At 44.2% G+C, this 17377-nt stretch overlaps 1 long non-coding RNA gene across 1 annotated transcript; it reads right to left on the bottom strand.

The window, feature by feature from the left end:
- Nucleotides 1–2116: 2116 nt before the first annotated feature.
- On the bottom strand, nt 2117–17292 carry LOC105492013 (uncharacterized). The gene is made up of 3 exons (XR_011623275.1): nt 16879–17292; nt 3631–3737; nt 2117–2283 (listed from the first exon to the last, which is right to left on the bottom strand). It is a non-coding gene; the product is annotated as an uncharacterized lncRNA (long non-coding RNA).
- Nucleotides 17293–17377: the final 85 nt, after the last annotated feature.

Genomic DNA, 17377 nt, shown 5'->3' with positions numbered 1-17377 from the left:
GGGAATTCTCTTTGGGGTTTGCAGCTTCCAGGGCCAAGTGCTCTTGAGTTTTCCCGAAGTTTCTATCTGGTGTTTCTGCTCCTCACTCAGCCCTGGAAGGTAGGGGGCTGGACTCCTTCCCTGGGATCTTCCTGCATCTACATTCCGAATGACCCTCAGGTTCCCTTATCACAGTACAGGGCGCACGCTGCCTTTCGGGTGGAACACGGCTCTGATCTTTGTACACATTTCCCACTCTGAAGGTGGAGTTTCCCCATTCCCCAGGGGGATGTGTAAACTCTCTGCACTTTCCTGCTGGGAGTTAAACACTGCTTCCAACATTTCCCCTCCTCCTGCCCAACCTTCTTCCTCAGGAAGTTCACTTCCATAAGCACCTCCCTCTTCTGCTCTAGGGGGATTTTGGAGCACTTGGGGCCCTTGGGTGATGGATTGGAAAATCTTGAGGCACAGGTTGAGTCAACTAAAACCAGCAGATTGTCAGACAACGGGCCGGGCATCCTTCCCAATAGTGGCTAGAAGCGAATCTCTGCCAGTGGGTTCCTTCACTTCTTTCAAACACGGGGCTGCCTGACCCTGGCTCTGTGCTCTCTCAATGTTTCACTTTTCTCTAGAACAGACCTCTTCCTCCCATCCTCCTCCTGTACCAGCGCTAGGAGCAGCAAACCTGCTCTGTGACTCTGCTTCTGAATTTTCTTATCTGGCCTTGAGGCTTGTGACTTCTGGGCCGAATTGCCAAGTGTTGGAATTGCCAAGTATTCGCCAACACTCAGGGGCCCTCTGGTTACAAGTGAAGGACTTGGGGCAGGGGGTGCGGTTGCAGAGCTGAGTGGGGAAATTCACTGATGAAAGCTTTGCAAACTTGATTCTAAAGCATTCAAACACTATAAATAATGTGCCCGGAGGCTGCAGTGTAGGTGTGACATAGAGAAAGGTAGAAGGTCATCAGGAGGCTGAGGCTGATGGGGACCTGGCCTGGGGGCGGCTTTGGAGTCTGGAAAGATCAGAACCATAATGACTTGTTTTGTATGCAGAGACTCTGGTGTCCTGTGTGTGCTCTAAGTTAAGGACCTTGCTCATCATTTCAAGGACCCTGAGAGACTAGTTCTGCATATTTGTGTGATTTATAAATCCTGTTTCAGTCCATACACCTTTTTCGACCTTGCAGGGTCATCGGCTTTTGTTTTTGTTCTGCCAGGGACCAGCCATAGCACAGAAATCTTGAGGAATGGCAACAGCAAGCCAAAGAAAGCAGATGTCTTCTATCAACACACCCAGGATCCACCTTGTCTCTTGAACGGTCACCCCCGGGGGAAGACCCCCAGAAGGGGTTCCATTTATAAATGATTAAACAGTGAATGACACCTGTGCCGTTAAAGGGGACTGTACATTTGCTGTTCATTTGTAAAACGCGTCTGATTCTCCTAGCCTAAAGCTGGCAAGTTCCAGATGGGAACCCCTGAGCCCAATTCACCTTGGCAGAGGCCACACAAGCTGCCTTCCTCATTCACCAAAACAGAGAGATTTGCTGGAGGGAGGCCAACCAAGGTCAGTCAGGGGACACACTCCTGGTGCCCATGTGCCTCCTGCCAAGATTTCCTATCCCTTTGATGGCATATCTGCCCCTGCAGTGTGAACAATCACACCATTTGCACGGAGTCTGTGGGACAGAAAAAACAGCAAAAATCCATATATAATTAGTCCCCCTTCACCGCCCCCAGCCCTTTGCAACTTCTGTGGCCACAACTCCTATAGCACACTCTTGGGAAACAGGAAATCCTTGTAAGAGCTGCTCAGTAATCACGCTGGGGTTATTTCACAAACTCAAGAACTGAATTGCTTAACAGCAAAGCACAGCTTTAAGGTGCAAAAATCAAACGCAGGGCACAGGGGCGGTTAGAAACAGCTGCCTGTCAGGAACCATTTTCTGGAGTAGCAGCCTGTAACCAAAGACTTTTTTGTTTTTCACCGAAAGCGATGGATACTTCCATGACAGTGTCTGTAGGCCTGGCATGGTGGGAAGACCTCGCTCCTGCTTGTTTGGCAACAGTTATTTTTTAGGACTGTTGGCAGGATTGACTTAAACAGACACGTCAGAAGAACGTGTCATGAAATCAAAGGGCACCCGCCTTGCTGCTCAAATGGTTTTCTCACAAAGATAATGAGGGCGGTGGCGTGACTTACGGATATGGTGAGCTGATGTCAAGCGATGCTAAGCGCAGGTAGCCACAGAAGCATCCAGGTCCGAGGTTCCCAAACCTTTTGGTTTCAGCACCACTTTGCACTCTTAAAATCAAAGAGATTTTTTAAAATGTGAGTTGTATCTATTGATATTTACCGCAGTCAAGATTATAATGGAGAAAATATAAACACACAGGAATAGTGAAGCCTGCGTGCCGTTAGCGGAGAGGTGACATCATGATACATCAGATTGCCTCTGGGAAACAACACTGCCCGCATACGTGCAAGTGAGAGTGAAGAAAGCAAGAGATGTCGTGCAGTATTATAAAAATAGCTTTGACCTCACAGATGCTTTGAAAGGGTCCTATGGCCCCTGAGGGTCCCCAGAGCACACTTTCCTATGTCGGTCAACATCCAGCACTCCAGCCTGGGCAACATAGTGAAATGCCATCTCTGAAAAAAAAATTAGCTGGGTGTGGTGGCACACAACTGTAATTTCAGCTGCTTGGGAGGCTGAGGTGAGAGGATACCTTGAGCCAAGGAGTTTGAGGCTGCGGTGAGCTATGACTGCACCACGGCCTTCCAGCCTGGGTGACAGACTGAGACTCTCTCTAAAAAATAACAATAATAACTTTTAAAAATATATTTTAAAAACTCAAACATCTGGCACATGAATGTTTTTACATGCTTGGCCTTGTACTAGGTCCTGGGGAAGACACAGAATAATAGGATGTAGGGACCAAAAAGGATATAAAATGTAGCCCTGCCTTTGAGCATACCGAAATAAATGCTCAAAAATGGAAAATTGCCTAGTGATACAAGGCGGTATACAGTAAGTGCCAAACGACAGTCAGAGCTAAGGAGTGTCCCTGGCATTTGGAACAGCAGTCACTAGGGCCTAAGTGGGGCAAGCAAGGTGTCTTGGAGAAGGAGAGTTTTGTGCTGGGCTTAAAGGAAAGATAGTTGGATTATGGGAAAGGATGGAATTGGCATCAGAAACTTGGATTCCTTTGGGTTCCAGTTCTGTCATTAATCAAACGTGTGAACTGGAAGCCCATTATGACTTCCCTGGGTGCAAAAGCAGTTGTGACATTTCCAGGTAGCTGATCCCAGCTTGAATTCACCCCTCTCCCTGGCAGACGTCTCGCTGTCCCTTTGCTCGCTCATGGTCCAACGTGCACCTCCCCAGGGCCTGGCATACCTCCCCCCGTGTGGCATGTCCCATCCTCGAACTCAGTGTCACAGCCAGAAGCACTGGATAAGCACAAACTCCTGACAGATACACTCTTCCCACTGTTTCCACACTGAGTGATTCTATGTAAATGCCTTTGATGTCTTGCGGACCTGGATCTAAGTCCAGGCCCCTCTACTTCCTTTTTCTATAACCTTAGGCAAGTTGCTTAGCTGCTTGGAACCTCAATTTGTTTATGTGTGAAATTAAGGGAATAATACCTTGCAGGGTTGTGGGGAGAGTTGATTGTCAATCTCTCAGTCCAAGACATAGTCCAATGTGGGGACTTCCAAGTTAGAGCTGCAATTCATCATCCATCTCTGGTAGGCTGCACATACAACATAGTTGCAAGCAACAGAAGTTATGAAATATGATATTGGATTAATTGATTTCTTTGTTTCAAATTTTAAATCACCACAGAACTGGGTCATCATGGAAAGATAAAAAAGAAATAGAAAAACAAATATTACTGATCCTACTAAACCTCCCTAGGAAGAGAACATAAGAGAGAGAAAAAGACTATGAGTGTTGTAACTTTATAAGGTTTTCAGCACTTTTTGATTTTAATAAGTAATCACAAATCCTTATTTATACCCTTCTTGATACTATGAAATATTACTTATGAGGACTAGTGATACCCAGTATGCAATGATTTACTCAGAAGCAGAAGTTGGAAAGTCACAGAAGATCTGTTTTTGATTCCAGGCCCACATTCCTCAAACCGAACTTTACTAATTGCTATTTTCCAAAAAAGAAACATAAAAAGGAAGGAAGGAAGGGAGAATGGAAGCAAGGAAGGAAGGAGGAAGGAAGGAAGGAAAAAGAAAAAAGGAAGGAAGAGAAAGAAAAGGAGAAAGTTAGGAAGGGAGAAAGGAAGGAAGGGAGAAAGGAAGGAAAGAAGGAAGGAAGGAAAGAAGGATGGAAAAGAAAGGAAGGAAGGGAGAAAGGAAGGAAAGAAGGGAGAAAGGAAGGAAGGAAAGAAGAAAAGAGAGAAGGAAGGAGGGAAGGAGGGAGGGAGGGAGAGACGAAGGGAGGGAAGGAAAGAAAGAAGGAAGGAAGGAAAGAAGGAAGGAAGGAAAGGAAGGAAGGAAGGAAAGGAAGGAAGGAAGGAAGGAAAGAAGGAAGGAAGGAAGGAAGGAAAGAAGAGAAACTGCCTTGTATGGCCCTTCACCTACCCCTGCAGGGGTCATTAGCATACTGCTGCTTCATCACTTTCACAGGTTAATAATTACTGCTGTTTTCTTTCCCCTGAGTTTTATCTTAGGTGGGTTGGGAAACTCTAGCTAAGAGAAGTGATAGTTTGTGATCTTTTTTAATTATGGAGGAGGATGAAGGGTTTTCACTTTCAATGGAATATGTGTATCAAAGGCATGTGCATACATACAGTTAATGTGACTGAGACCCAGGGACGACTTGGGAGGTAGTTGGTGATTATTTCACTATTACTGAGTTGTAATGGTAGAGTTTTACAACTTGCATGCCATGATCACACATGTTTTTCCATTTAGATCTCATAACTACCCTTGGAATAAGGTTTTCACTTAGGATGCCTTTAGCCAAGATAACAAATGACCCAATTCAGAGTTAATAAAGAGAAGCTGGAAAATTTTTTAGCTTACATAAGAAGTCCAGAGGAAGATTCCTCTCTGCTATTCTGGCCATCAGATTTTTCCTAAGGCTGGTAGTACAGTGCTAGTCCTAGCTGGGCCTGTCTGCTTCCTTGTCCATGCCCAGCGTAGAGAGAGGCCAGCTTTGTGAAGCAGCATTTTCTTAAGAGCGAGGATGCTGATTTCCCAGAAGCCACAGGTAGTTCTCTGCTCGTGTCTCATGGGCACAGAATGGCTTAGGCAGGCCTGTTTCTATACTAATATGGCCCCGGGGCTAGACATCTTGATTGGCTTAGACTCATTAGTTGGGATAAATAGATGTTGAGCAGTCAACTACAATGTCCTCTACATATATCATTTTCTAGATCAGAGGTTGGCAAATTATAGCCTTTGCACCAAATCTGGCCAGCTGCCTGTTTTATAAATAAAATTTTATTGGAACACAGCATGTTCATATGATTGTGTATTGTTTATACCTGTTTTCGTGCTAGGATCACAGATTGAGTGGTTGTGACAGAGACCAGATGGTCCACAGAGCCTAACATATGTATTATCTGTCCCTTTACGGAAAGTTTGTTGACCCTTGTTCAAGATGAAGAAAGTGGAGTTGAGGTTAAACAACGTGTTCAACATCAAAGAGCTGGTAGACAGAGGCTAGAGTCTAAGCCAGAAGCCCAAAGCTCTCTCTGCTACCAGCTCCACTGGGAGAATTTCTTAGGATAGGCTTGCATGTTTTGTGATGTGTGCCAATGCTGCCTTTTACACAGAGCAACACTGACATAGGCCTGCTGAAATTAATATGTCCATAGTGATGAATTCAGTTCTTAGGAACTGAAATTCTACATGTTAATGTGAATAGAGGGATAAGGAAGGGCATGAGAAAATGAAAAGGATATTTTATAATTTATCATAAAACATTGGACACTCCATTTTTAAAAGACACACAAACACCAACTGGAATAAGATTTAAAAATTTTAATAAAGGCCGGGTTGAAATTACAGAATTACAGATTTTCTTTCTTTTCTTTTTTTCTGAGGCGGAGTCTCACTCTGTCACCCAGGCTGGAGTGCAGTGGTGCAATCTTGGCTCAATGCAACCTCTGCCTCCTGGGTTCAAGCGATTCTCCTGCCTCAGCCTCCCAGTAGCTGGATTACAGGCACACACCACCACGCCTGGCTAATTTTTGTCTTTTAGTAGGGGTTTCACTATGTTGGCCAGGCTGGTCTTGAACTCCTGAACTCAGGTGATCTGCCCACCTTGGCCTCCCAAAGTGCTGGGATTATAGGCATAAGCCACCATGCCCTGCTGAAATTACAGATTTTCAACAGATAACTTCACATAGATTGAAATTTTGATTCATGTTTACCTTGATGAGTTTAATTCACAGAAAGTTTTAAAAATGAAGTTAAAAACATGAAATGAATATAGTATTCACAAAAAGGACACGTGTAATATCTGTTTTTTCTTTTATTATGCAGTCAATCCCTGCTCCCCAACTGTACTTCTTCAGCCCCTCACCTACCCCCCATCTTTCTATAGTAGTTCGTCTCCAAGGTGGCCCAAGCCCCTCTGGCCTTCTGGAATTCATACCCCCATAGAGTTTCCTTCCACATCATCTAAGAGTTGCTCTATGACCAATAGAATATGGCTGGCATGATGGCGTGCAATATCTTAAAAGGCATCACAGAGTCTACCTTGGTTTCCCGGCTTGCTTGCTCTGGGGAAATTCAGTCGCCATGCTGTGAGGATGCTCAGGCAGCCCTGTGGAGAGCCCCCTTAGAGAGGCACCAAGGCCTCCCACCAGCAGATGCACTAACTTGCCAGCCATGTGAGTGAGTTCATGGGAAGCAGTCCCTTCAACCTTATCAAGCCTTCAGATGACGGCAACTTTGGCTCGCCAAAGAGGGTGTGAGAGATAACAAGTGCTTATTGTTCTTTTTAGTCGTCATGTTTTGGGGGTAATTTGTTATGCTGCCATAGGTAACCAATATTGACATGCTTGCCTCATCACATGATACTCTTTTTCTTTCATTTTTGGTCAAAAGTGATGGTGGAAGAAAGAGGCAGGCAGGTCAGAAGGAAGAGTTAGGGATGAAATGAAGGACAAAAAAGGAGGCTAGAAAGATGTCAAATGAAGGGAAAAAAAGAGTCCCAGATTTTTCAGAATAGCACACGTTCAATTTTTCTGATAACAATAACAATAGGTAGCTTTTATTGAGCACTTACTAGGTGCTCGGCACTGTGGTGGTATCTACAAGCATATTTTCTTTAAGGGATCAGGGGTTCTATTTTTTTTTTTACTAAAAATATGCACCTTAAAGGGAGGAAGTAATAAATATGAGGGGTAAAAGCTGGACAATGGAGAACATTGTAAATAAGGCTATACAGAAAAAAAAATAGTATGGAACTTTAACATTTGGTAAAGAAAGGGGAAACTTGAAAAGATCTATGTGTGTATTATGGATATGAAAAAGATATTCTTCCTCTTTTCCTTCTTTTAGCCATTTTTCATTTGTTCAATAAATATTTGTTCTAGGTACTAGGATCCAGCATTAAGCAAAATGCAGTAACCCTGGGGCCATTTCCTCTTTTTCAGAGGATGGCATCACCAAATAGTCATGGTGCCAGAAACCTGAGAGTCATCCTAATTCCTCTTTCTCCCTACCTCTACCACCAATCAATGCTGGGGTCCTGGCAAGCGCCTCTTGCTGTTCTCTGTCCCGTTGCTGCTACCTCTCCTTCACTGGGCATTCATCATTTCTCATCAGCTGCAACCATTTCCCATGGCTGCTGCAACAATGTGCCACGAACTGGGTGGCTTTGAACAACTAACATATATTGTCTCACAGGTCTAGAGGCGGAAGTCCAAAATCAAGGTCTGAGTAGGGCCATGCCTCCTCTGAAGGGGAAGAATTTGCTCCAGGCCCTCTCCTGGATCCCCGGAGTTCCTTGGCTTGTGCAAGCCCAACTCCAGTCTTCACATGGTGCGTTCCCTGTGCACGTGCCTGCCTCATTACGTGATGCTCTTTTTATAGGGACACCTGTCATGTGGGATTAGGGACCCTCTCTAGAATCATCTCATCTGAACTATTACATCTGCAACAACCCTATTTCCAAATAAGGTCACATTCTGGGTTACTAGAGATTAAGACCTCAACATCTTGGAGGGAGTGGTCACAACTGAACCCATACCACCTACGTTATGGCACAGTCCATCAGCCCACAAATCTTGAGTCCCTATCTCCAGTAATCCCCTCACTGCTCCCCACACCTGTCCTGCATATGGTGGGCAGTGTGATCTGCCTAAAACGAAAACTGGATTATGTGATTACTCAGCTAAAAAGCCTCTCAAGTTTCATTTATCTTTAGCAAAGCACAAAGTTCCTTAAAACCTGCCCTGTGCTTCCCTCACTAGCTCCATCTCCCCAACTCTTTCACTTTTACTTGTATTTCAGTCACAAAGAACCAGACACATTTCCCAGAATCTGTCACAGGCCCCATTCCAAGGCAAGCTTTCATGCTGTTTTTTGCTTTTTTTTTTTTTTAAACTAAGTTCTCTCCCCCTACCCCCCCCCACCTTTGCCAAACATTGCCCCTTACAAGACTCAGCTTAGATCATTTGCTTTGGGAATTCCTCTCAGATTCCTCCAGACTGAGTTAGAATTAGAGGTGTTCTCTGTTTCCCTTAATTATCAACCTACTCATCAAGTTGAGTTGTAAATAATCTATTTGTCTCTCTTTTTAAACCTGTCAGTCCCTCCGGGGAGGGGCTGTGCATCCCCTGTCTTTGTATTCCTGTGCCTTCTTGTCTTTGCATCCCTAGTGCCAGGTATGTTATTGTCTTAGTCTGTTTGTGCAGCTATAACAGAATACCCGAGACTGGGTCATTTATAAAGAACAGAAATGTATTGGCTCACAGTCTTGGAGGCTGTGAAGTCCAAGAGCATGGTGACAGCATTGGGTGAGGGCCCTCTTACTGCATAATCCCATGGCTTAAGGCAGAAGAGAGCAAGAGACAGTGAGAGCAAAGGATTAAGAGGCCAAACTTGCAGCCTCTAGGCCTTTTATAACGCATGAAGGTGATGGCCTCATGACCTAAACACCTCTCATTAAGCCCCATCTCCCAACACTGTTGCATTGCGGTTTAAGTTTCCCACACACGAACTTTGGGAGAGTTCATATGTTAGAAACTTAACATATGAACATAGCAAGTATCAATTAAAAATAAGTATTCAGTATATGTTTGTTGAACTAACTTTACTGCCTTCTCTTTGAACTGTGCTTTTGCAGAGTGCAAGTAGAATAGAGAAAGGTGGTGGTTTGATAAGCCACCTCGTTCTTGTTGCAGTTTCATGAGAGAACTTAGACTATATCTTGCAAATACAGATCTAATGGGTTTTATTTATTCTGAGCTCTTTGACTCTGCTGGTATGAAACTTTAAAAATAAGGAAACTGAAGCACATATCTTGAGTTAGATAATGGCTTGTTTAAAAGGACACTGTACATTTCCATATCTTTTCACTTACATTTCCCTATCTTTTCACTTACACAAGCTGATCTTGGCTCCCCAGCTGGAGAACTTAAGTAACGAATGTCTCTAATTAATCTGTAGACTTTTCTTGTAAACACCAACCTAAAAGTGCTATTTTTGCTAGTATCCTTCACATCACGGCCACCACCATCATTTCCACATGTGCTTCTCATAACTGAGCTCCACATAGTCCCCAAATGGTAATTCACCGAAACTTTCTCTTTCCGCTTGGCTCCTGTAAATCCCCTTGGTTCTCTTTCTATGTCTCTGCTTGTTTTCTAGTGAATTTTCTCTTACTCATAACTGTGGTCTTCAAGTGTGGCAAGTTATGCTTTCCAAAGATGGCCACACCTGGATATTTATTCCATTTCACTTTTTCTTCTTGTGATGTGAGTAGCCCTCCCCCACTGAGAGCTAGAGTCTAGGTTTCCTCTTCTTGAAGCTGGGTAAGGCTTGGTGACTGTCCTGATCATAATGGCAAAACTGGTGTCCTGTGATCCAAGGCTGAGTCATAAGAAGCATATAGCTTCCACCTCGCTTACTCTTCCTTCTCTCTCTTTCTGCTTGACTTGGAACTCAGCTACTACAGTTGAAGAAACTCAGGCCACATGTGGAGGCTATATGTAGGCATTCCAGCTAAGGTCTCAGCTGACAGCCAGCACCAACCACCAAATGTGCAAGTGAAAAGCTTTCAGATGATACCAGTTTCCAGCCTTCAAGTCTTAAAGCTGAAGGCCCAGAAGTCATAAAACAGAAATGAGTCATTCCTACTGGGCCCTGTCTAAATTTCTCATCCCATTAATTCTCAGTAGTGAGAATTAATAAATGGTGGTTGTGTTACACCACTGGATTTGGGGGTAATTTATTACATGCTGATAGACAGTTAATACCAAGAGTCTATTTTCTCTTTTGTTCTCTCCCTGGCAATTTCTTTCACTATGCCAATGTCTAGTTATCCTTCTCTTCACCTTCCTCCCAATGTCAACTCTCCCATCTTTGCGAGCGCCTCCCCATAATTACGTCAAACGCAGGCTTCCTGCCTGTGTTCAGTGTTGCATTACCAGTTGTCTAGTGGTCACCTGTGAATACCCAGACTTGCTATTGCGCAAAAAGATACTTAGCATCTTGCTCCTCAGATTCATTTCTCTTCTGTTCTCTCTGTTCTCTGGACTCAACCTACCTATCTAGAAGCACTGATCATCATTGACTCTTTCTTTCCTGTCTGTCCTACCCAACAGGTTGCTAAATGCTGCACTGGGTCAGCTGGTATGCTTTTGGCTGCAAGAAATACAAAGCCAGCTAATTACGGTGTGGCAGTTTGGGAGTTTGGTGTGGCAGGAGGTAGAAACAGGGGAGTTTTAATATAAATAATTACTAACTATGAGAGAGGAGTAACTATAAGATATAAGAAAACACTACATAGTCCCTCGGGCTGACGGAGAGGACTCAGGGAAGGACAAGCATTCAGATCTGAAGGCATTCAGATCTCATGGGAAAGAGTTTAGTTCCATTTATTGGATAGCAGACTGGCCAGGCTGGAGCTGGTCTGCACTACTATGCAGGTTGGGGAGGAGATGGTCAGCACCTCATGGTATGGATGTCCTGGGAACAGCAGGAGAATCTCTTCTGCAGTTTCCCTCCAGTGTCCTCTGCTCAGAAAGCTTAATGTCATTTAGTTGAAAGGAGAACTGCTTAAAAGAATTCCTTTGTTTATCACAGAGCATATACTAGAATGTGCATTCAAAGCAGAGAGGCAATACATTAATAACACACACACATGGCTTAGGAATATTTATTTATTCTGTCACAAAACAAAAGATCAGACACAAGAGTTTTGGTGAAGTGGCCCAGTGTCATTCAGGATGCTGACGTCTTCCGTGTTGTGCCCACTGTGTTGGCCACATTTTCCCTCACAATTACGAGAGGACAGCAGTTTCATCTAGAAATTACTGCATCCAGAAAACACAAAAGGGAAAGGGATTTCTCTTTTGCATCTCTTTTTATTGGAGAGAAAACATTTTTGCAGAAGATCTCAGGAGACTGCCCATCGAGTTCCACCATCAGGACTGGGTCATATGCCCTTGCTCTGACTGTAAGGATGTCTGGGAAGTGAGAATCTCGCACCCGCAGCCTCTGGTGGAGGTGGGCTTTGCCAGCAATCAAGGGCATGAGATGCCTGCAGGAAGGCAGCCAACCACACCTGCCTCATGCTCTAGACCCATTCCCCTCTAAATTTCCATGCCAAAGCCTTAGGGCATTACCTTTGATAGTTACGTGGCCAGGTGTTAACTAATTGGGAACTGGGTGTTTTTGAAGGACACAAGGCTTCCTACTGTCGATTCTGTCACCTTAATTCTGATACTTTTAATTAATTAGCTTCCAGTCTATCTTAAAACCGGATGGATTTTCCTGACGTGTCACCGTAAACATCTCTTTCTCATTCTCCAAATCTCTCAATGAGGAGGCAGTTTATGAGTTAACAGCATGGGCTTTGGTCCCAGATCACACAGCTCACATCCAAGCGCTGTCACTTACCAACTGCATGACCTTGGGCAAGGTATATAATTTCTTTATGACTGAATTGCTCATCTTTTCAATGAGGGTAATAAAATTACCTATTTGGTGGGATTGGTATTAAAAGTAAATGATATAACACAGGAATGGCATTGACAGAGTAAGCCTTCAGTATGTATTATTGTATCTGCTGTTATTGTTCCCTACTTCATATCCAGCCAAATCTAAGCTTATTAGATGACCATTTAAGATCCTCTAGGAGCTGGGCACAATAAAAATTTCAAACTTATATATGAATTGACTATGTCCTAAACTGTGAGCTCCTTGAGGGAGGGATTATATTTTATAAGCCCAGGATCTAGCACAGTTTTTGGCCAAAAATAGTTTTTCTTTATTCCCATGTGACTTTTGCTCAAGCAAAAGGCCTTGTACAGAAAATACAGCTTCTGTATTTTACCATGGCCTTGCACTTGCTGTTCTTTTTGCCTGCAACGTCCTTTCCCTAAATTTCCTCCTATTCTTCCAGATTCACTCGAAAGCAATCTCTTTCATGATGAGATCTCTTTCCCAATTCTCATTCTGAAAAATGTCAAACCTACAGAAAAGTCAAAAGAATAGTACAAGAGCACTGATACACTCTTCATCTCCATTTGTGATTGCTAATATTTTTAACATCTGCCTGCTATCCATACATATATTCCTTTTTTCCCCTCAAATCATTTGAAAGTTGCCAACATCATGACACTTCACTTTCAGCATGTATCACATAAGAACAAGCACATCATCTATATAATCACAGTAGCTTTATCTTACTCACGAAATTTAACATTGATTCAATATTATCTACTGTACATTTTTTCTTGGCAGTTTATGATCTTAGGAATCAAGAAAAGCCTACAATGAATCGCAATGTGTTTTGAGGGTCTTTTGGTAGAATCATGCTCCTTTCTGGGTGTTCTAAAAAGTCCCTGGGTCTTTGGGGTGAGATTCTGTTTGGGTTTCAGAACAATACGTGCATGCCATCAGTTTGACAGCTCATGGTTTATGTTCCAAAGGGGCAGCTATTAGTGTTACCTGCCCCTGCTATTGCTCTTGACACCATGCAGGGACATCCTCAGTAGCTGCTATTTCTGTCCTTGGTCTGTCATTTGAGCTTGTGCTTCCAAAGTCAGGCCAAATGTCAGGTGCAGGAAGATTGGGTCATCACAACAGGGCGGCGGTTGGAGCACCTGGATGCCAAGCCTGGATCTGTCCTATCAGTTGAGGGACATTTGTATTCTTGGCTATTTGTGTTCATAGGCTGCCATAACAAAGTACCTCTGGGTGGCTTAAAATGACAGAAATTGTCTCACACAGTTCTGGAGGCTGGAAGTCCAAAACCAAGGCGTTGGCAGGGTCACACTCCCTCTGAAGGCTCTAGGGGAGAATCTGTTCCATGCCTTTGTCCCAGCTTCTGGTGTTGCTGGCAATCCTTGGCGTTCCTTGGCTTGTAGATGCATGGCAGCCCCATTCTCATACGGCTGCCTTCTCCTTGTGTGTCTCTCGTCCACTTCTTGTAAGTACGCCAGTCATACTGGATTCAGAACCCACCCTACTCTAGTGAAACCTCATCATAATTTATCTATAAAGAATGACCCTATTTTCAAATAAGGTCACACTTGAAGTACTGGGGGTTATGAGTTCAACATATCCTTTTAGGGGAAACAATTCAGCCTATAACAGGGGGTCTTAGGCTGACATCTGCGAGTCTCTACTTCCTCAAAGGTTTTTCGGAAAATTTAAATGAAATAAAGGAGAATTATGCCCTATAGTATTTGACTTTAGAACAGGAGTCCCCCAACCCTCTGGGCCTTGGACTGGCACTGGTCCGTGGCATGTTAGGAACCTGGCCGCACAGCAGGAGAATGAGGGCATTACCGCTGAGCTCCGCCTCCTGTCAGATAAGTGGTGGTGTTCGATTCTTATAGGAGTGCAAACCCTACTATGCATGCAAGGGGTCTGGGGTGCACCATCCTTGTGACGCCTGATGAAACCATCCCCTACAACCCCCCTCCGCCATCCGTGGAAAAATTGTCTTCCATGAAACCAGTGCCTGGTGCCAAAAGGTTGGGGACTACTGCTTTAAAGTGTCTTATATATGATTTACATAAATATTTTCCAGTGGTCTCCAAATGTCCTTTATACCTTCCTATTTTTGAGTCTAGGCTCCAATTAAGAACCATGCATTGCATTTCGTCATGCCTTTTTAGTCTCCTTTAATTTAGGACGATGGTTCTCAAACTTCCATGTGTATGAGAATCTCCTGGAGAGCTTGGTAGAGCAATATCCTGGGGCCCATCTCCAGAGATTTTGATTCAGTAGGTTGGGGCAGGACCCACGAATTGGCATTTCTAACAATCTGGCAGGTGACACAAAAGTTGCTTGTCTAAGGACCACACTTTTGAAAACCACTGATCTAGAAGAGAGGTTGGCAAACTTTTTCTGCAAGCTTTTTCTGCGGAGAGTCATATGGCAAAATACATTAGGATTTTCAGGTCATACAGTCTCTGTTGCAACTACTCAACTGTGTCATTGCAGGCAAAAGCAACCATAGATAATACATAAACACATGGGTGTGGCCGTATTCCCACAAAACTTTATTTATCAAACAGCTGCCTTACCACATTTGACCCACAGGTTATTGCTTGCTACGAGGATCTACAATAGCACTTCCACTTTTTTTTTGTTTTTTGGAGGAGAGTTTTTTTCAGAGTATTAATATTTTGCAATAGTCCAGTTCAGTTTTCTTGTCATATGTTTCACAATTTGAAGTTGATTGTTTTGTCTTAATTAAAGTTAAACTTGGCAAGACTACTTGTGATAGTGTGTACGGTAGGGAATAACTGTGAAAGACTTTGAAATGGACCCAAAATATTAGTGGTCAACTGTAATGGAATGCTAGTTGTTGTCTAGTACACTCCTTCGTGTTATCTGATTCTATGGGGTCTTGTGCCTGCCATTGTCTTTGAGGTATTTTACAACTCTGTAACTTGTAGAATAGTGATGGTAATATATATGATTTTTGTCTTTAGAAATGCAAATTGTGTCCATTGGGTATGCAGCTGTTTTTTGACCTATGGCTACTGACCAATTTTCCAACTATAGGCAATCTTTCAGCATTCCTAACTGCCTGAATATTTGTTGGATTCTCTTTGGCTTTTCCTTTGAACCAGCTGTGACATGTCACTGGTTCTCACATTAATGAATGAACTAAGGAATACCTTTGATACATGTTCATTCCACATCTGAGTTATGATTATACCATCTTTTAAATATTACCCTTTTGCATTTTTTATTGCATCACTTTAGAAAGCAGAAAATGGTAGTTTTTAAAAAATTGGTGATACTAGCTTTAATCATTTGATTAAGGTGGTTCTAACAGATCTTTCCATTGTGAAGATGTATTTTGTCTTTTTTAAGGAAATATACTTTGAAGGTGATACTTTGAGACAAAGAGAATATTCTGTTTCACAATAATTTTTCACCAGATGGTTTTAGTACTTACTGATGGTCCTTGCCTGTATCCATTATAACACTGGAGTTGCAAAACGCAAACCTTTTTCGTTTTCTTTTTTTTTTTTTGAGACGGAGTCTCGCTCTGTTTCCCAGGCTGGAGTGCAGTGGCACTATCTCGGCTCACTACAACCTCTGCCTCCTGGGTTCAAGCAATTCTCCTGCCTCCCGTGTAGCTGGGACTACAGGCGCGTGCCACCACGCCCGGCTAATTTTTTGTATTTTTAGTAGAGATGGGATTTCACCAGGTTAGCCACGATGGTCTCGATCTCCTGACCTTGTGATCCTCCCGCCTCGGCCTCCCAAAAGTGCTGGGATTACAGGCATGAGCCACTGCGCCCGACCACCACAAACCCTTTTTCGACGTCCACAGTTCACACCTGAGCTCTCCCTTTGAATCACTACAACACTTCCCTTTCTTGGGCAATATATGAATAGCACGGCGGTTAGGTCACAGGCCTGTGACCGGCTTGGGTTCAAACCCCGGCTTTTTCACTTACTACCTGCAAGACTTACTAGTTATTTAATTTCTCCATTCCTCACTTTCCCTATCGGCAAAACGGGTGCAATAAAGGCACCCCTCTCAGAAGACTGTTAGGATTAAATGAGCTAAATTACAGTGTCAGAACACTTCAGTACTGGGTACATAATTACTTGCTCAAGAAATGTTAGCTATTATTGGGTCATGATTATTTATATGTGTTTGAATTCCAGCTTTACCACATCCCAGAGTGTCTTTGAGTGAGTTACTCAATATCCTTGTGCCTCAATTCCTTATCTATTAGAAGGTTCCCATCTCATAGGTTTTTAAAGATTCACGCTTACATGCTTAGCAATGTCTGGTATGGAATAAGCACTAAAAAAGATGAGCTTTTATGATGATGATGATTACTCTTTTCAATCATGATTATTTTGTATCTTTGCTCTGAAAGAAAGTGAATTTTTTAAATTCAAGACTTTTAGATTCATCGTACTACTTTCATTGTGGCTAGCTCATGGCCATCCACATAGTGAATTAATAAAGCTTTGTTGAGTGGCACTTGCTTGACAGCCACACTTTTGTCCACTCTTTCACCTTGCTGTATTTGTGCTGCCTTCCTTGCTGTAGGAAGCCCATGCTTGGGCAGTAACATTCCCACAGAAGGTCTGAGAGGCTCTGATGGGCCAAGGTTGTAAACCCCCATGATGTGACTCGATGGGCAGTTAAAGTGTGTTCCCACCCCCCACGGATCCGCTGCCACGAGAGTGTGCGAAGGCATTTACCTCCATGCCACTTTGATCCAAGTTCTCTATTTTCCCCTACCCGTCGGTCGAGGTTGGGAACAGTTGCTGTAAGCTGGGAAGCACCCGCCACAATCCAGCAGGGCGCGGTGGGAGGGGAAACTGAGGCCCGGCCAGGCACCCGCGCCTCACCCATCCCGCCGAGAAGCTCAGGCCCCGGGAGGCACCTGGCGCCTGCGCCCCGCCCGCGTCGCTTCCTGTCCCGCGCGTGCTGCGCTCACGTGACCCGGGCCTGGGCGGAGCCGGGGCGGGCGGGGGTCACCTGAACAAGGGAGTCACGTGAGCGGGGGGCGGGGGTGGGGGGCGGTGCCGGGCGGCTGTCACGTGACGCGATTCCGGGGCCGCCGCTGCCGCTGTCGCTGTCGCCGAGCCCAGTCGAGCCGCGCTCACCTCGGGCTCCAGCTCCGGCTCCGTCTCCACCTCTGCCTTTGCCCTGGCGGCGCGACCCCGTCCCGGGCGCGGCCCCCAGCAGTCGCGCGCC

Source organism: Macaca nemestrina, chromosome 5, assembly GCF_043159975.1.
Source record: "Macaca nemestrina isolate mMacNem1 chromosome 5, mMacNem.hap1, whole genome shotgun sequence".
NCBI lineage: Eukaryota > Metazoa > Chordata > Mammalia > Primates > Cercopithecidae > Macaca > Macaca nemestrina.
This window is presented reverse-complemented; position numbering and strand designations above follow the sequence as displayed.